This window comes from Anser brachyrhynchus (assembly GCF_964034855.1).
Source record: "Anser brachyrhynchus genome assembly, chromosome: 4".
In the NCBI taxonomy this organism is placed as follows: domain Eukaryota; kingdom Metazoa; phylum Chordata; class Aves; order Anseriformes; family Anatidae; genus Anser; species Anser brachyrhynchus.
In genome coordinates, this window is record NC_137698.1 from 58895571 (window position 1) to 58915830 (window position 20260).

The following is a 20260-nucleotide window of genomic DNA, read 5'->3' on the forward strand; positions in this document are numbered from 1 at the left end:
AGATTATGTCAGCCAGCAGTTTAATCTTTGTGTAATCCTCCTGGAAAGAGTGGTGGGGAGCTTACTGCAGCAGAACTAGCTCCAGGCAAAGTGCATCAACAGTATCCTGAAGCTTTTGACGCCTCTTTTGCTTCAACAGAAATGGGAATATATATGATCTCACAAGTGATGGCTCTTCTTCATTGCCTACCTTCACTTGTTAGAAGAGATACTGACTTAAGCTCAGCTTGGGGGAATTTCACAGAATTCTTATTAAAATATAAATTCTTGCAGTAAATCTCTAACACCAGCAGCCTGATTCAAAGACCACTGAAAGCAGTGTACAGGAACTGGAGTGAATTATGTTCAGTGTTAGTTTCAGTTCATTATTTATATTCATAGACTGGTCAGTAAATCTGTAGTAGCATCAATAAGATGTATTTGTATACATTCATATGCAAAGGGGGAAGCATGCTCAGAAATTGACTGAGGAACCATGATACAAAATCAGAATAATCAAATTACATCCATGTGATATCTTCAAAGTAAAATAACAAATGCATGACTTTTAATGAAAGTATTTCTTCTGGGTTTATGATCTGAATGAGTTTTACCCTTTTAGCTGAGTGATCGAGGATATTCTCCTGAAGAGATGAAGAGGGCTAGTGATTGATGTACACTGATCTGTATCAGTGGATTGGATGGGGAAAGCAAGCAAATTGTTTTCTAGTATGACTAAACCTTAGTCATATATCTAGTAATGTATAAAACGTAATTCATGATGGGAAACTCCATGTATTGTTTCTCAAAAGAACTTGGAAGTCACAGGGAAAAGTTAACTGAAGAGTAAGTTCCCAAGGGAGCACTGACCAAAAGGGCTAATACTGGTTGGCAGTACAGGGATTACATAATCTGTTTATCTGCTGTCAGTGAACACTGTAGAATACATGTAGTTAACAAGCATGAATGGTGTGAGAAACTAAGATGTTTGCAGAAAAAAAAAAAAAAAAAAAGCACAGAACTGAAGATTGAGTCATTTGAAGTACTAATAAAATCACTACAATCATTATGCAAAATGAATTGGTGGAATTAAAACATGACTGGTATAGGCTATATTTGCTTTAACAAATACTTTGGTACAAAAGGAGTCTATTGGTAGATCAAAGTTGATTCTAAGGCTTATTTTATTTCCATTCTGTGCTGTTTGGAAGATTTTACTTCAGAAGAACTATCAAACTTCTGCTTTTTTGAGTGTAGGCCCTCTGGGGAATCCTCCAGATGTATCACACTGTTTTGTCACCTATATCATGAAGATGATGGCAGCAGATGAGCAGGTATGTTTGTTGCCCCACCACCTATATAAAGAACCATGTATAGAAACTTTAATTGTATTCCTGAGCAGTTTTCAAGTGGCACCATGTCCTGCTGCCTGCTCCAACTTCCCTCTGAGTTTGGCACAGGGGCATTTCAGGATGGCTTTCCTGGTGCAAACTACCTCCTTCTTGCAATAACATAGGGACAAATCAGCAGGGAGCACATGGATGCTGCAAAACCTCTTCATCAGAGAAGGGTAGAAAAACAAGCTTGTCAGTCCTTGAGTACCTATGAAGATGCAACACAACTTTCTGCTTAACATCATCCTTCCCACAGATCAAAGCTTCTGAAGGACACCATTTCTGTGGAGTATGGGGTCATAGACTGTTTCTGCCTGCATCAGTTTCTGTGAGGGATGGCTAAAGATAAGGTCTGATAGGGATAGATAAATCAGGAAGGATACGTGGTACCTCAGAGAGTTGAGGTCCAGTAGATGACAGCAAAGAAAAAGGCATTTGGCCCTCTACAGAAAAGCACTCTGCAGTGTCAGAGAAGATTTTGAAGTTTCAAGCACCTGTGCATAATAGGTGTGAAGTAATTTGATGTTATACAGATCGATTAAATGAGGCATCTCTTGGTTTCATTTCCTCTGGAAGGATTCCAGTGTGGGTGTCCTGAAGCTGACTGAGAAATAACCCAATGTGTAATAAGCAGAGACAATCAAGAGATTTTCTTCAAAAGCTAATTAATTACTGCACCCATCCAGATTGCATATGCAGACACAGTCTTAGAAAACTAGTATAATTCTGGAACTCTTAATGCTTGTATTCTATTTCCTAAGTCTCTGGTGTTCTCTTGTCTTTCTTTCCCTAGCCTACCTACCACTATGAAGGGTATAAATCACGCCCGAGTTTGTGTTTTTAGTTGCTTGTTTGTCCATTTTAAAAGTTGATTGATGGCTTCATTGATTTACAATAAATATAATCAAGCAACCTGTAGGTATTTAGTTAAAAATTGAAATGACTTCTGGAGGAAAAAAAAAAAAATTAAAGAAAAACGTAAAAGAATTCCCTTGTTAGCCTTGACTCTATCAGGGGGTTGTTAATTTTTTTGTTTAATGTTGAGGGTAAATAAGCCTCTTCTGCAGTGCAGGTAATACCAGCATATGTACCTGCACTAAATGAAGATGAAGTAGAAGGAAGTAATCAGAAATAGTCAGGATGTAAATTAAGTGTGCCTCTGGGTTAGTAATACACCCACATGCTTGGCTATGCAAATTAACCAATAGAATATTATAATGTCTTTTGTTAAGTGTTTTGGAAAATAGAAGCTTGTGGGCTGTTTGGTAGGGGTCAGTTGTGAATGAGACATCTGAGAAAAAAAAAAAAAAGTGAACATCCAAAACTTAAGTACCATTTGTTTTTCCATTTCCTTCCAAAGAGCACCTTTTAATTTCAAACCACTAAACAATGACATACAGATATGTAAAAATATGTGGAAAGATTGCACATGTGTAGAAAGAGTAAATACATTTGAAAAGGTTTTAATGCTGTATTGGCTCTTCGTTTATTTTGCATTTAGAAATATTTATTTTGCATTTCTTTTTAAAAAAATGTAATTTCCTCTTTCTTTACAGATTGCTAGGTACTTACTGCACACAATCAAATTCATCACACTTTGAGGGGAAGGAGTAAATGTGAAAATAAAACAGGACAGCGTTGTATATTGAAACAAATTTGAAGAATCATCTCCATTGGAAAAAAAATTTAAAAGCTTTAGAGCTTTACAGTGACAGACCTCATAGGCCACACAGCCTGTGTGAAATTGGATTCAGTGTGATTATTTCTGGGCAATAATTCAGAGCAAATAACATCAAGAAAGGCTTGCATAAATCCTGACAGAAAAAGTGGATTTAAATCAAACTAATAGGTTGCAAAACATATGAAATATGCTTTGTACTGTGCCTTGGAGACACATGGCCAAATCCATATTCGAAAAGTAAAAACAAACCAGAGTGATTTGAAGAATAAATTACTTGTCATCGTGATCTTTAAAAATGCCAGAATTTAATGCAAAAATATAATCCTAACATTTATTGCAGCAAAAATAAATGTCAACATATTAGACTTAACTGGCTAAGCCTTGTGGTAGCATTTCTACAAAGTGAAAGGAACATGACAAGTTGTATTTCACATTTATTAGAATGAGATTTGGTCTTCTTTATCATAAGCAGTAGATTTAAACACTTTATTTTAATTTACTTCACAGTATTGAGAAAAACATTGACTCAGATAAGAAGTGGAATACCATATACTCTTTTCTCTAAAGCTATCAATCAATTTTAGAAGCTAAATATGTGATATGACAACACTAGAACTTTGCAGTAGAGTACAAAATGTAACATAAAATGTTTGTGACATACCGCAGACACTACTTAGAAGCATATCTGCTTTATGTAGAACATGGTAAAAGTTAGTCTACTATCAGCTATAACAGATATATCCTCATAAACATGTAAGTACATGTTACTATAGAGAAGGACTCTGATAGCATCTTTTGACTGCAGCATGGTACCTATCCAGAAACAATCATTACTCTAGTTCCTTCTTAAACTTTTATGTTATATAACATCTATGTGCAGTTCCTTTCCTTTCATTATTTATGACATTATTTATACTTTGCAAAGTATATTCTTAGACATTATCTTTCCACTACTAAAATACAAAACTTCAGCATCACACATACGAAACTTCAGCATCACAGAGATGATCAGTGATGATCAGATGATTTGTTCTTAGAAAACTGATAGGAATCCTAAGACAAGGTTTAGAAAATCCTGTCTTAGGATAGGATTCCTTTTTTAGGATAGGAAACCATCAAAATTCCTTGGAAATATATAAAATTCTTCCTGTTATAATAGTGGCAGCATAACCTTTAAATGTTTTAACTTATTATTCACTGCCTCACAGGGTTAAAATCTTTAGATCACTTCCTTTCAGATAACAAAGAATATATATGTAAATCTTTTATCTAGGGTAATAAACATAGATATTAAAACATTAATATCATAACTGCATTAAATAATGCAAAATAAATCTGTGAAAAAATGTTTTGTAATTGACACTTTAAAATAAGTTAAATATGTTTAATTAAACTGCAAAATTAAGCGCTTACGAGATGGCAAATTTGTACTTTTTCATTCCTATATCTCCTGAGTGATTTCTACCTGACAAGGAAAGAGGTAGGTAGTTCTTTAAGAAAACAAAACAACACAACAACCAAATGCAAATAATGGAGAATGTGGTCATATAACTGATGATCAAAAGCCTGCAGCCTGTCAGAATACAGTGTTGTCATCTGTATGTTTATTTCTATTTTGTACAAGCTGTTCATATTACAGCTTTAAAAAATTATTTATGCAGTGATACACAACAATATCTGTAGATAACTTCTAGTTATTCTTGTTTTTGGTTATTATTATTATTATCAATGCTAAACATTCTACTTGTTTTTCAGAAGACATTAGCAGAATCAAGTATGTGGACAGGCTGGAGAAGGTCCAAAGAAAAGCCCATAAGACGATCAAAGGACTGGAGTGCCTGCCATATGAGGAAATGCTGAAGGAACTGAGTTTGTTCAGTCTGGAGAAAAAAAGACTCAGAGGAGATCTCATCCCTATGTTCCACTGTTTAAAGTGTGTCCACAAACAAGATGGAGACTCCATTTTGACAAGTAGTCACATGGAAAAGGCAATGGGCAATGGGTACAAGCTGCACTGGGAGAGATTCCATTTGGACATAAGAGGAATTTTGGTAGAGCTCACTGTGAAACCTAGCCCATGAACTGGGGAATTTTACTGGTTTACCAGAGTGCATAATAAAGGAGTTATACAGGGAACTAGATGTTTTCAGTATCATACCTAGGGGCTGGGGCAAGCTTTCTCCTTTCTGGTACTTACAGGCAGAAAAGTCTGTTACAAACGAAGTGCTAAGTCTAGTGGAAAGCATCTGCAATCTATGAAACTTTATATAGCACAGATCATCTCCTGTCACTCCTTTGGCATTTGGTAGTGGTCAGCTTTGGCTCTCAAGCATTTCAATGGATTTCACTGCAAGTAAATGGGTGAGGATGAGGTAGGAAGCCTATCCAGGAGGATGCCTGAGGTGAGGAAGTTGACTCCACGCCTCAGGACTGCCTCCACCAAGAAAGAAAGAAGGGTGATTGTTGTGGGCGACTCCCTCCTCAGGGGAACGGAGGGCCCTATTTGTCGGCCTGACCCCACACATAGGGAAGTCTGCTGCCTCCCTGGGGCCAGGGTCAGAGACATTACCAGGAAGCTTCCAAACCTGGTTCGCCCCTCTGACTATTACCCGCTTTTGATAGTCCAGGCTGGCAGTGACGATGTTGAAAAGAGAAGCCTCAAGGCTATCAAACAGGACTATAGGGGGCTGGGACGATTGGTGGAGGGAGCGGGAGTGCAGGTGGTGTTTTCGTCTATCCCTGCGGGGGAAGGGAGATGCATGGAGAGGACACGGAAAGCTCGCGTGGTTAATAGGTGACTCAGAGGCTGGTGCCAGCACAGAAATTTTGTTTTTTTTCACCATGGGGAGCTTTACTCGGCACCTGGCCTGATGGCCCCAGACGGGTCCCTATCTCCAAGGGGAAAACGGATCCTAGGCCAGGAGCTGGCGGGGCTCATAGAGAGCGCTTTAAACTAGGTAAGAAGGGGGACGGGGCTCAAACAAGGCTTGTTGGAGCTGTGCCGGGGGAAACAATGGCTAGGCCGGGGAAGAAGGCGATGGCCCAGCTGAAGTGCATCTACACTAATGCACGCAGCATGGGTAACAAACAGGAGGAGCTGGAAGCCATCGTGCAGCAGGCAGGCTACGACTTGGTTGCCATCACGGAGACGTGGTGGGACCGCTCCCACGACTGGAGTGCTGCAATGCCTGGCTATCGGCTCTTCAGGAGGGACAGGCAGCACAGAGGGGGTGGTGGCGTGGCTCTCTACATTAGAGAATCTTTTGATGTTGTGGAACTCCAGGCTGGGAATGATAAGGTTGAATCCCTGTGGGTTAGGATCCGCAGGAAGGCCGGCAAGGCTAGCATCCTGGTCGGGGTCTGTTATAGACCGCCGAACCAGGATGAGGAGACGGATGAGGAGTTTTATAGGCAACTGACAGAAGTTGCAAAATCGTCGGCGCTTGTCCTCGTGGGGGACTTCAACTGGTCAACATATCCTGGAAACACAACACGGCACAGAGAAAGCAGTCTAGTAGGTTTCTGGAGAGCGTGGGAGATAGCTTCCTGACGCAGCTGGTCAGTGAACCTACCAGGGGTGGTGCCTTGCTAGACCTTCTCTTCACAAACAGAGAAGGACTGGTGGGAGATGTGGTGGTCGGAAACTGTCTTGGGCAGAGTGACCACGAAATGGTAGAGTTCTCTATTCTTGGCGAGGCCAGGAAGGGGACCAGTAAAACTGCTGTATTGGACTTCCGGAGGGCTGACTTTGAGCTGCTCAAGACGCTGGTTGGCCGAGTCCCTTGGGAGGTGGTTCTGAAGGGCAGAAGAGTCCAGGAAGGCTGGGCGCTCCTCAAGAAGGAAATCGTGATGGCACAGGAGCGGTCCGTCCCCACGTGCCCAAAGACGAGCCAGCGTGGAAGAAGACCGGCCTGGCTCAACAGAGAGTTGCGGCTTGTGCTTAGCAGAAAAAAGAGGGTTTATAATCTTTGGAAAAAAGGGCGGGCCACTGAGGAGGACTACAAGGATGTAGCGAGGCTGTGCAGGGAGAAAATTAGAAAGGCCAAAGCTCGTCTGGAGCTCAACCTGGCTACTGCCGTTAAAGACAAAAAAAAATCCTTTTACAAATATATCAATGCGAAACGGAGGACTAAGGAGAATCTCCATCCTTTACTGGATGCGAGGGGAAACCTAGTTACTAAGGATGAGGAAAAGGCTGAGGTGCTTAATGCCGCCTTTGCCTCAGTCTTTAGCGGCAAGACCAGTTGTTCTCTGGATACCCAGTGCCTTGAGCTGGTGGAAGGGGATGGGGAGCAGGATGTGGCCTTCCTTATCCATGAGGAAATGGTTGGCGACCTCCTACGGAGCTTGGATGTGCGCAAGTCGATGGGGCCGGATGGGATGCACCCGAGGGTACTGAAAGAACTGGCGGAGGAGCTGGCCGAGCCGCTTTCCATCATTTATCGGCAGTCCTGGCTATCGGGGGAGGTCCCAGTTGACTGGCGGCTAGCCAATGTGACGCCCATCTATAAGAAGGGCCGCAGGGCAGACCCGGGGAACTATAGGCCTGTCAGTTTGACCTCAGTGCCAGGAAAGCTCATGGAGCAGATTATCTTGAGGGTCATCACGCGGCACTTGCAGGGCAAGCAGGCGATCAGGCCCAGTCAGCATGGGTTGATGAAAGGCAGGTCCTGCTTGAAGAACCTGATCTCCTTCTATGACCAAGTGACGCGCTTGGTGGATGAGGGAAAGGCTGTGGATGTGGTTTACCTTGACCTCAGTAAGGCTTTTGACACCGTTCCCCACAACATTCTCCTCAAGAAACTGGCTGCTCGGGGCTTGGACTGGCGTACGCTTCGCTGGGTTAGAAACTGGCTGGATAGCCGGGCCCAGAGAGTTGTGGTGAATGGAGTCAAATCTGGTTGGAGGCTGGTCACTAGTGGTGTCCCCCAGAGCTCGGTACTGGGGCCGGTCCTCTTTAATATCTTTATCGATGATCTGGATGAGGGCGTCCAGTGCACCCTCAGTAAGTTTGCAGATGACACCAAGCTAAGTGCGTGTGTCGATCTGCTCGAGGGCAGCAAGGCTCTGCAGGAGGATCTGGATAGGCTGGACTGATGGGCTGAGGTCAACTGTATGAAGTTCAACAAGGCCAAGTGCCGGGTCCTGCACCTGGGGCGTAACAACCCCAAGCAGAGCTACAGGCTGGGAGATGAGTGGCTGGAAAGCTGCCTGGCCGAGAAGGACCTGGGAGTATTGGTTGATAGTCGGCTGAATATGAGCCAGCAGTGTGCCCAGGTGGCCAAGAAGGCCAACAGCATCCTGGCCTGTATAAGAAGCAGTGTGGCCAGCAGGTCTAGGGAAGTGATTGTGCCCCTGTAGTCGGCTCTGGTGAGGCCGCACCTTGAGTACTGTGTTCAGTTTTGGGCCCCTCGCTACAGGAAGGACATGGACGTGCTCGAGAGAGTCCAGAGAAGGGCGACCAAGCTGGTGAGGGGTCTGGAGAACAAGTCTTACGAGGAGCGGCTGAGGGAGCTGGGCTTGTTCAGCCTGGAGAAGAGGAGGCTCAGGGGCGACCTTATCGCTCTCTACAGTTACCTTAAAGGAGGCTGTAAAGAGGTGGGGGTTGGTCTGTTCTCCCACGTGCCTGGTGACAGGACGAGGGGGAATGGGCGAAAGTTGCGACAGGGGAGTTTTAGGTTGGATGTTAGGAAGTACTTCTTTACCGAAAGGGTTATTAAGCATTGGAACGGGCTGCCCAGGGAGGTGGTGGAGTCACCATCCCTGGAGGTCTTTAAAAGACGTTTAGATGTAGAGCTTAGCGATATGGTTTAGTGGAGTACTTAGTGTTAGGTCAGAGGTTGGACTCGATGATCTTGAGGTCTCTTCAAACCAAGAAATCTGTGTGTGTGTGTGTGTGTGTGTAAATGTTTCTCTTGGAAGACAACTGCTAAAATAGGCACAATTACTGACATTATAATTTCTATTTTCTTTGTGGGGATGCTTTAACACCCTTATATGTAAATTGCTCCCTTCCTCCTACTATAAATATTTTCCATCATTTGAGCAGACAGACAGTATGCGTATAACATCAGTAAAGGGATGTCTTTTAATGGCCTGATATTACAAACCTAAGGTCTGTCATACATTACACACACAAGCCACTATATGACACAAAAGTATACGCTATACACTCAATGTCTTAGTAAGCTAAGGAAGTGGGTAATATTTAATTTGAATGACAAAAAGTACAATTACACATTTTATCTCTGAAATATGGGCTGTGAAAATGAGTTGCAGCATATATGGATAATTGCATTTAAATTTGAAACTAGTTAGCACTTTTGATAATAAGTAAGGCTCCCAAATGTCTAAGTACTACACTGTTTTGTATAAATAAGAAGAATGACAAAAAATGTAATTAAATACACTAAACATATGCTGCAATGAAAGAGTGATAAGTTATTATAACATGCTTTTTTTAGAGGAAACAAAACTTCTGTTTTCAGCAGAATCTTATTTCCATAGAACTTTCATATAATTCAGCTTACAAATACTAGAAGATGTTTATAGACCTGAAACTGGTAGCCACTTAAAAATTTTGAAAGATTTCTATGTAGCGTATTTATTGAGCTTCATACATATCACACACTATATATACCTCTGGTCATATACTTTAGTAGGTTACATGAAAATATCTCCTTTCTCATCCTCTCCAAAAAATCCACATTGTATTTTTATCTGCTCATAAAACATTCACTAAAGCAAACAGAATGTTCAGGTAGTAATATTCTATTTTATGTTTCATCTGGTTTGTTAAGAACCTTTTTTATTTTGATTTATGTTTCATTGCCCCCTGCTGTTTGAAAAAGTCCTTAAGTCCTTTTTTTTTTTTTTTTAAGTCAACATCTCTATCTACTTTACTAGTGCATAAGGGGTTGGGTTTGAAATTATCTTCTTCTACTATGGTCTCAGATTCAGTATGCTATTCTTTTTTTCACCTGAAGGACTAAAGTACTCAAATAATGCAATAAATGCAATTAAACTATTATGACAAGGCTGCAAAATGATGAAGATGCTTTCAAGTGCATTTCCTGCCTTATAAGCAATATTGACAAAAGTTAATATTATTTTCATATGCAATTTCTTTTCTATTTTTAGTTACTATCTCAGGACAGAGAATGCCTCACAGGACCATGTGTGAAGAGAGCTTTCCTTACATATGCAGCTCTTCAATTATCCCCTATTGCTTGAAGAGGATTCTCAGTTGCTTGACGAAACTATTCATCTAGACCTGCTCATCACTTACCTGAACATAGTTCTTTTGTGTTTTTCAAAACATTTACCTAGGAAAGCTGAAGAAATTAGGAGTAAGCATTTTTTTTTTTTTTTCTTCTGGAAGCTGTGCAGAAATTTTGCCCAAGCTATATTTGTTTGTTCATGTGAAGATATTGAAGGTTGGACAGGAAGACTTCTCCAGTGATACCTAATATGACACGTATTGATTGTGTCTGCCAGCAGAAAATCCATGCGCCCTAGGAAGTTCTCCATTCTTTAAAAGTCTTTTGTACTAGGGAAGGCTCTGCTGTAGCAGAATGAGATATTTTATGAATGAATGCATAAATTACCTAGGTAATAACGGCCAAAACTTGCTGCAAAAAAAGCTTCCAGAAATCAGAAAGTCACGTCAGTGTCATCAGAATTGTGGGACAGCATGGAAAAGTTGTGGAATTGCTTTAAGAACTGATTTTGGAAATGTTACTTGGGCTTCTTTGCTGTGGTTTTTAGAATGTTCAGGCTTCTGCTCTTTAGCTTTTCTCTGCAACAATAATGCAAAAAGAAAACATATCTTAAAATTATATTTTTTAAATAAAAACCCACACAAATTTCATAGGACTATTGGAGCCCATGCAGAAGAGCAGTGGCATTTGTACCATTGTCACTACACCCAACATGTAGGTCTCTACCTACCTGAAGAGTAGCCTTAAGGCATATACTAATGTCCGGTTTATCTCAGCTGATAAACTCATCTGACTTCAAAAATCTGGTATCTGGCTGTACCAAACTGAGAAAGCATGTCTTAACTTCTTTCACTGAGATGTCATTTCACTTCACATTTGTCAGAGATGAACAAAGAACATGGACAATTAATTAGCTCAGGTGACTCGGATGGCTTGAATGTTTGTCTGAGCCCTGAAGCTGCTCAGTAAATATCCTTATAATGAAGCACAGAACTGGTATACCCAAACCATATCAGGTGCTCTGTAGATGAGATACATCAGTATAGATCCACAGCTCTCTACAAGCTAATTTAGAGTATTCAAAGCTTAAAGAAAGAAGTAGCTACAGATAGAGCCGCAAATGAATCGCTCTGCTTCTCAGGTAACCAGAATCATAAGAGCCCCGCTCCCCTCCTTTTTTTTTTTTTTAATAAAACAGATTAACTGCCTCTATCAGTCTATCAGTCTATCATAGAAGAGTGAGGAACTAAGTTAATTGCACAAAGAATTAATCATCACTCACTCAGTCAGCATCTATGCTTGGTCTGCAAGAAATGAAGAAAGGAGTTCAAGGCAAACTAACTAAAATAAATGAGAAAGAGAGGATGAAATAGAGGAGAAAAATAAGTATTTAGTCTGATGGAAGACTGTAGGAACATGTTGTTAAACATGCTGCTTTGTTTGCAAACCTACTGGACTGTATCCAAACCTCATATCCATACAAATAATAATAATAATTAAAAAAAAAAAAGTCTTCCTCAGAACTTCCTCCAACAGTTTTTGGTCTGGTTTGGTGTTGCTTTGATTTTCCTGCAAAAGAGCAGAATGTGTTATTTTTTCTCATGTTTGTTTAAAATATCTTGATGTTATTACCAACTAAGTTTGTTTGCAGTCTTGTCAGAAGCTGGAGATTGTAGCTTGCAAAGCTTGAAAAGACAAATTATATGTGTTACTTGTATAGAAAACTTTAGCATATTATTACAAATCAATGATGTTACTGTTTTCCTTTTAACATTCTGGGTGTAGCATTTATTGTTTTGACATTTCTTGACTCTTAGTTTAGAGTCCTGGAATTCATTTATGCAAGTATTTAGTGGTATAGCTATTGGCATTGGAAACTTGACTCACTGGCATAAAGGCTTCCTTTTGGATTATTCGTAATAAATAAATGAACATCATGTTTCACAGCTTAAGATATATGTGTTTTTCCTCATTTGGGATAATTTTTCAATCGATTCTCCTCCTCAGTAAATCTATGACACATTGCTTTTTTTCATCCAGATCATTCTGAAGCAGCCTTCACTGTATTACACTTTTTTTCTTCCTATTTTACTGGCAAAAAGACAAACAAAAATCCCTCACTTTCTGTGCTGCATAAATATGATATATATGCACTAGCATATGATGCATATTTTTTGCAAAGAACATTGCAATAACACAGAGCTAACAGAAGTTCCTTCCATGTTTTCAAAAGTACAGTGAAAGCAGAAAGTATTTCTGGGATACAAAAAAGATATTTCTAAGGCAGGAACAAAATAAGAAAGCCTATTATTTCAAAACTATCTGTAAAATAAAATAAAATAAAATAAAATAGTAATATTAATAAAAAGTATTTGAATTACTACCCCAGTAGGTATTCAAAAGATGTGTAAATTTGGTGCTTAGGAACCTGGTTCAGCAGTAGACTTGGCAGTGCTAGGTTAATGGTTGGATTTGATGATCTTGAAGGTCTTTTCCAACCTAAATGATTCTGTGATTCTATGATTCTATCAAAATAAAATAAAATAAATAACAAAAAGGAAAAAAATTCAAACCTTTTCAATGAAACCAAAGAATTGCACATAGACTGACTAGAACTTAGAATCAATTATTTGTGAAGAATTGTGATTTTGTGATTTTGAAATATTCAAATCTTACCTCCTTCCAGGTGGTTTCTGCATTCCAGATCTTTTCAAGGTTGATCGTGGCATGATCCCACATATTCTGGAATACAATTTAGCAGTCTAATACAGTCCTTGGTAAACTCATTTTCTAAGAACATGAAGGAGTCAAGTTAAATTCAAGGAATGCAGGCCCATCATTTATTTTAAAGTGACATCTGGTTGAAAACAAACAAACAAACAACAACAACAACCAGTAAGAAATGTGTAAATCTTTCATAACTTTTTAGAAATATGTGTTCTGTCTGATTGGCCTTTCCTAGATGCTTGACAGCTTTCCTGAGAATTATTTTCTCAGCAAACACCATTTTGTGCCACTTTCATATCCCACTCTTTCTCTTTTGCCTTTCTTAAGGTTCTGTGCCTCTCAAAAGAGTTGTCTTATTTTTACATACTAACTTAATGTTTTCTTTTTATTATTTCTAGTTAGTAGGGCAAGCATCAGAGATTATTCCCTTCAACTATTATATAGAACCTAAATATTAGGTCAAATGTGTGTCAACTCTGATACTAAGCAGTGTGGAGGCTTGGTGTCTGATCATGGTTTACAGCACCATGATCTACTACTACTAGTTAGTTTGGTAGATACAGACGATTCTAAACAACACTTTCTTTGATGGCAGCTGAAAATGATCCTATTTTCTAACAAAGCCAGTTGAATGAAGTGGGAAAGCTTTCTATTTTCTATAGAAAATGAGGAAGTAATCAACAAAATGGCTTCTGTATAGGTTTCATTAGGGAGGTGATTGTCCCCCCTACTCTGCCCTCATGAGGCCCCACTGGAGTACTGCGTCCAGACTTGGGGCTTCCAGCACAAGAAGAACACAGAAGTATTAGAATGAGTCCAGAGGAGGGCCACAAAAATGATCGAGGGGCTGGAGCATTTCTCCTACGAAGACAGGCTGACAGGGATTGGGTTGTTCAACGTGGAGAAGAGAAGGCTCCAGGGAGACCTCATAGTGACCTTCCAGTACCTGAAGGGGGCCTACAGGAAAGCTGGGGAGGGACTCTGTCAGGGAGTGTAGTGATAGGACAAGGAGTAATGGCTTTAAACAAAAAGAGTGTAGATTTTGATTAGATATAAGAAATAAATTATTTCCTATGAGGGTGGTGAGGCAATGGACCAGGTTGCCAAGAGAAGTTGTGGATGCCCCATCCCTGGAAGTGTTCGAGGCTAGGCTGGATGGGACCTTGGCCAACCTACCTGGTGGGTGGCATCCCTGTCTATGGCAGGGGAGGGTTGAAGGTAGATGATCTTTAAGTTCCCTTCCAATCCTAGCCATTCTATGATTCTGTGATTCATTTCTTTCAGCCATGTTCTGTTCTCTTGCAATAAACATGAGGTCCAATAAACTCTGACAATGCCAGTTATTCCAGGCTTTTGGGTTGCTTGTAGAAACAATATCAAAAGCTGTTTCTAGAATGCAACTTGGTAGAATATGTAATTATCAAAATAGTTGCACAAGAATGCTCATTATGTACTTATGAGAGAGAGGCCATATCTGGAATATTTCTAAGTATACATAACCTCTTCTTCCCAAAGCAGAAAGTGCATGCAAATATTTGCATTATATAAATATGTCAAAAAATCTTGATGACAGACAATGATAATATCCCAGCCTAGGCATGGTATATATGGTATTGCAGGTTGCAGATGTTTGTGGTTTATTCCTATTATTTGTAATAGAAAAGACAGACATTTAATTAAGACAAAAATAATAAAATCATAGCAGAACTGTTCACCACAGTGATAGGTATTGCATGCTAGGTTAAAAATACATTTGGGGAAAATCTGAAACAGTGTTAATGTCTGTTAATTTAGGTCTTTGTTTGAAAAGCAGATCCTTAATATAGTTACAGATATGTCAGTACAAAAGAGTTTTCAGATTAAATTTTCACAAGACCAGCTAAATATTCATTTAGAATATATCAAGGGATATATCTTGGCAAGTTACTCTATTTTCTTTAAGTGAAAAATCCTACATAGCTGGATATCTTGATAAAATAAGACAAAAGACAAATATGCTTCATTATTATTGTTTTAAAAAATTTCTAGTCTAGATCACAGCCTTACTCTTCAGATCATAATGTATTTGACAATGGGGGTGGGGGGGAATGTATTGTTACTAGTAAGGTTAAGGAGAAGTAGTTAGTCACATAAAAATAATAAAAATATATGCCTTCTTCTTTATATACCTTCTGTTTTTTTCTTGCCTCCAGATATTTCAGTTCTAAAAAACAACAATAACCAACCAACCAACCAATGAAAAAAAGACAATCAAACTAGCTCCTTTTGTGGAAGTTAACAAGTATTAATTATAACAAGTATTATTCCAAAGCCAATATTGACTTCCTTTTTTTTTTTTTTTTTCTTCTTCTTCTTAATTTACATGAGAACAGCAGGGATATGAGATAAAGCACAAGATAAAGTTTTGATGGAGAGCAATTCCCTACTCAGGGAGAGTCTTAAACAGATTATAGGTAGATATTCCAAATGCTTAGCTTTAACTCAGTGAGTTTGGTCTTAAACTGTTAATTCATTTTTAAGGATTGAAAAGTCCATATTACCTGGATTGACGTTTACAGTAATGATAGCCTCTCTTTGTAATATTTGCAGAACTGGAGTAGATGGATGCTCACAAGATTTGGACCAGGATGCTCTGGGAAATCCAGGCACCAAGCTGAAAGAAGAAAATCTTTTCAGAAATGTCTGCTTCTTTTTTCAACATTTCCATGTGTTTGGTTTTTTTTTTTTTTTGATTGTTTATTTTTTTGTTGGAGATTAGGTCTCAGTTTGTGATAGGAACTTTTTTATTGTTTATTTTGGATTTGGTGTGGAAAATAGATCTTTTTCTCTGGAATGTATCCTATGTGAGCCAAAAAAGAAAGGGAGCGTATCTGGGTGCTACATATATCTGCATGTATGTAAGATCTGTAGATACATGTATAAATATATATAGGTACTTTCCTATGTGTACAGACACATGAAGTGAGGGAAACATGGTTTCTGTTTGAATATAATAAATAATGTAATAAATACTGAGAAAGCAAGGCAGCTGAATAGTGTTTCTCATTATCTTCACTATTCAATGCATAATTCTAATGTGTCTGCGTGGTGTCAAAGGTCTGCCCTGAGTGCAGAATTATTATTTAATTCATGAAGTTCTTCTTTAGCATTATATTGTACGAATTTTTGCCATATCCTCCCTGTGAGGTAAAATACTTACGACAGATACAGAAACTGACACGAACCTTTTGCAAACTCACTGTTAGAGCGAGGGTTATGCTTCCTGATGTTCTCATTCCTATGTCTTTATTCTCCAGACTGCCAGTCACGCAAACCACTGGTTATACCCATTGGTTATGTTTGCTGTGTGTTATTCAGGAAAATTTCTCTTGGGTGTGGCAAACTATCCATCCAGGAAAAGGTAGCATAGATACAACTTGCTAAAGTTTTTATTTAGATGACTTGACTAGTCATGATACTGTGACAGATTTTTATGTGACATCTTTCTATGTGATTTTAACAACTGGATGTGTTTGTTGTTGGCTTTTATATACCTGCTACATTCTCTATGCAACTCTCTAACTTCCAAAGCAAAACCTTCAGTACTTACAAAGCTGTGTTGGCCTAAGGTCTCATTTCTCTTTCCTCTCAAATTCTCTCAGCATTGTGTCCTGATAGAACTCCAAAGAACAAATTCTGTGATATCCACTTCCTTTCTTTTATGAATGTGCTGGGTTGACCCCAGCCAGCAATCAAACACCCACCTTTTCTTTGACTCACTCCATTTTGGCAGGGAGTCAAAGAAACTGAAGGAAGGCAAAAAGACCTATGCATTGAGGTAATGAATGTTTAATAACAAAAACACTTTCCGGAAAACAGGACCTCAGCACGTGCAATGGTTACTTGGGAAGACAAATACCATAACGACAAATATCTCCCTTTCCTCCTTCTTTCCCAGAGCTTTTATTGCTGAGAATGATATCATATGGTATGCAATACCACTGGAACTTTTTTATGGAATACCATTGGAATTTGGTCAGTTTAGGTCAGATGTCTTGGCTATGTCCTCTCCCAACTTCTTGATCATCCTTAGCCTACTTGCTCAGAAGGGGGAAGAGATAAAGAGTAAGTCACGATCCAGTGCAAGCACTGTGCAAGTGAAGCAATAGTCTAAACACTGGCACCATTTTAGCCACAAATGTGAATCACAGCAGCATATAGGCTACTATGAAGAAAGTTAACTTTATAACTTCATCTCAGCCAGATTCAATGTAATGAACAACTAAAAGTGCGATGAAATTCTGCATACACAGAGACAATATTCCATCCACAAGAAAAATATTTAGAATATTATTTAAAAATGAAATGTGATAAGGCAGTCAAGACACACATTTTTAGAATCATAAAATCAGCCATTAGGAGTTATTTTTAAAAATGTTAAAAACAAGCAAGAATGTTCTTCAATAGTTAAGTTTAAATAGTTTAGTTTAAAAACTGAAATTGAGATTTTCAAAATTATTGATAATTCTCATAACAATGAGTACTTCCATTAAGATGGTGAAGGATTGGGTCTTTTATTTTGTTTTGTTTTGTTTTGTTTTTTGGTCTATAAGCAGTAAAAAGAATAAATCGTAACTGACAAATTATCAAAATTAGTTTTATCATTTTTGTTAAGCATGTTTAACACTTCAACTTTTTAATTTAAAATTTTTTTTGAGATATGGAGATTTCTTGACCTTCAGAATAATCAGAACACTTGTACTACTATGCTGAATTACACATTCTTCATCATCCCACAAAATCATGCAGTATCACACTTGGAATTAAACTGACTTTAGTAGGTGGCGTATGCTAGTTTTTAAGCATAGTTTTAACTTAAGAATATTTTGAAGGTGACAATTACCAAAGATAAAGTATGGAAAATAACTTAAGGTCATGGTTGATAACAGTTGAACATGTGATCTTTGTCTCATGCTGTAGCACTGAATACCAATGCAATTTCTGAATTATATTTCTAATACCCTTGCATGAAAATGGAAAGTAAGCATTCTGAAATTCTATTACCTCTGTACATTAAATTAATGAAACCAGTATGGGATTTGAAATCTTGAGGAACTGGAGAGGTTTAGATACAAGAATTACAGCAATAATTTGAAGTTAAGGAAATCATGTTTCATAGCAAGAAACTAAGACATTTAATTTACATTGAGATGACTTTATCAATGACTATAAGAACCCACAAGAACCAAGGACTGCTGACAGCATGCTGGCTTTTAATGTAGAAGAAAAGAACATGACAATCCAACTCCAGAAGGTAAACAAATTTCAATAACATCTAATCGCTGAAATAGCTTATCTGGGAAGTAGTAAAATATAACTTATTTGAAGACTTTAGATGTGGATGGACTGTAGCTGAGACAGATATTAGAAGGGCATGACACGAAAATCACTAGACACATTATTCAGGTCACCATTCAGTGCCTATAACTATTATACCCTTGGAATGTCTAACTATGTGAAAACATTAATTATCCATGTACTTTAATGGACTTTGCCTAACGCAATTTCAATGCACTGTACAAAGATTTGATTATTTTGCAGTTTTCAAGTTTTCCAGTACCAAAACACTGTATTTTTTCTGGTACTTTTGAAAATAATAAAAGTAGATAACTACAAAACCCAATAACAGTATTCCTTGACTTCCACTTCATATCACACCTAATATGTTCACAGAGTGGTCTTCTCATAGGAAGAGAGCTCCTTGAGTCATCATTTGCTAGCCTCATTTTTACACAGAGCTCCTTGAGTTATCATTTGCTAGCCTCATTTTGTATTTTCCCCATTAACTGCAGTGTATCTCTCAGTGCTTATTTAGTTCTTTATATACTGACTCACAGAAAACTTGCTATATAATCATAATTTACTGGTCTTTAATGACAGTTTGGATGCATATCAAAAGTATACTTTCACCTTTGTCATGGTGATATGCTTTTATACCTGATTTTACATAGCATTGATTTGATTTCCTTTATTAATGACTGAAGTTACTATAAGAATCCATGTGGAAGACAATAAACCAATTTTCACATTTTTTTTTACCAACACCACTCTGTCCTGAGAGCTCAAAAAACATTTAAATATATAACGAAATTCTGTAATTAAATCACACCATCCCTCAAACACAGTAATCAGAAGGAGTTAGTAAAAAGATCCCACTGTTATACTCACATATGACCTGTCAGTCAATTAGAAACAGTTGTTTTCCAGGAAGAATGTGATTAAAATAGAGAGAAAAAATATATATATATTCCAATATAAAAGCAAACAGAATGCATGGAAAAACTTTTGGTGAGAAGCAGTGGAAGTAAGGTTTTTTTTTTTTAAAAAAAAAAAGTAAATGGGCTGTAAATGAACTCAGGCTCATTTCCCTTTCCTTGGAAATAGCTAGAAAATGTAACTCTAAAGTGACATCAGAGCAGGGAGTGGTTGAGGAGCAGCCAGCAGGCTCTTTAGAGTTAGTGGCATGCATTTGAGTTTCCTGCTGTCTCACAAGTTATAAATATGTGCATAGCTTCAAACAATTGTTCTTTATTTTATTTTATTTTATTTATTTATTTTATTTTATTTTATTTTATTATTTTATTTTATTTTATTTTATTTTATTTTATTTTATTTTATTTTATTTTATTTTATTTTATTTTTATTTTATTTTATTTTATTTTATTTTATTTTATTTTATTTTATTTTATTTTATTTTATTTTTATTTTATTTTATTTTATTTTATTTTATTTTATTTTATTTTATTTTTTGTATCAGGAACACTTTCAGTTGGTTAAAATGTAAACCATGTAAACCAGCTCTTGTCTGGAAGATACTTTAAGTGTATTAAGGAAATACACATGTGATCTGATGCATCCTATGTCTAGTGTTCAGCTTGGTATTGCTTCACTGGGGTCAAGCTACTTTTGGACTGGTGCTGGCTCATAGTTTAGTTGGAGAGCTCTTAAGATAAAACTGCTACTAATTTCCCTGATGTGTTTCTGTGATGGCTTTCAGCATGATAACTAGGAAAAAAATCACCTGTCGTACTAAGCAACCGTGGAACTTGAAATTCTGATGAAATTTGGTGTTGTTGGATCACCCTGAAATCTACAATCAGGAGGTGCTCTAGAAAAGTCAAGTGGTATTTTTATTCTCATATAGAAATACTGAGACTTATTAACAATACTTAAGCAACTTCATATAAATGTCTGTTGTGGTTAAAGAAAACTACCATAGT